This window comes from Pseudophryne corroboree, chromosome 1 (assembly GCF_028390025.1).
Source record: "Pseudophryne corroboree isolate aPseCor3 chromosome 1, aPseCor3.hap2, whole genome shotgun sequence".
Lineage (NCBI taxonomy): Eukaryota > Metazoa > Chordata > Amphibia > Anura > Myobatrachidae > Pseudophryne > Pseudophryne corroboree.
Genome location: NC_086444.1, coordinates 1,223,206,348 through 1,223,207,401, shown reverse-complemented (window position 1 = coordinate 1,223,207,401; position 1,054 = coordinate 1,223,206,348). Strand labels below are relative to the sequence as shown.

The 1,054-nt window shown below is 38.5% G+C and overlaps 1 pseudogene; it reads left to right on the top strand.

Annotated features, from left to right (window-relative positions):
* The first annotated feature begins 590 nt into the window (after positions 1-590).
* Positions 591-709, top strand: LOC134937540 (5S ribosomal RNA; annotated as a pseudogene).
* The last annotated feature ends 345 nt before the right edge of the window (positions 710-1,054 follow it).

Sequence of the window (1,054 nt, the reverse complement as noted above, 5' to 3'; positions counted from 1 at the left end):
GTGCGGTCGTTGCAATGTCTGCAAGTTCCTACATCCCAATTGGAGTAGCTTCAGCGACGTCAAGAACCAGAAGGAATACAAAATCGAAGACTTTATTAACTGTAATAACTCATCGGTGATCTACTTATTGGAATGCACGTGTGGAAAAAAGTATGTGGGAAAGACAAAGAGACAACTCAAACTTAGGATACAAGAGCACGTACGCAACATTAAGAATAAAGTTGACAGCCACACCATTTCAAGACATTTCAGCGAGAGACACAACTCGAATCCGGAAGAACTAACCTTCAAGGCGATAGAACTGGTTAAACTTGGAGAGAGAGGAGGTGACTTGGCAATCAAGCTATCCCAACGAGAAATGTTCTGGATTTTCCAACTAAAAACCATGCATTCACTCGGCCTGAATGAGAATTATGAAATCACTCCATTTTTGTAAAGTTGTCTTTGGAAATTATCTGCAAATATCCAGAATTTCTTCTGCACTCCCCATCATTTCACATGTATGTTAATAATATATAACACTGCACTAATAAAATCACTAATAAAATTATTTAATATCTCATGTGGGCATTTTTTGTTGCGTACGAAAGTAATACAGTCAAACCACACTGGAAAGACCCAATCTCAACCGAACTTGGAAGCGAAGCAGTGTTGGGCCTGACTAGTACCAAAAGGGGCGACCTATTGGGAATATTAGGTACTGTACTGAAAGTAAAGGCAATTTCTTAATGTCCAATTGCGATAGATATCCACAGATCACATGATCACTTATTAGAGGTTATAAGCCTCATAAATACATAGCAATACTTTGTCCCATAATATATGTATGGTCACAACCAAATTATGCATGCTATATTAAGGCAACCGCACCTTACTAATTAGTTCACTGCATTAAAATTAAGGCAACAGCACTTTAAGAAATAAATCACTATTTCCTAACTCACCGGCACCTCTAAACAATGGTTGACATAGCACTGAGTCACCACCATCGCATAGTATTATATGTAAAAATCATGAATCACCTGCTCGCTTGTATGGATATTTCCCCCCCACC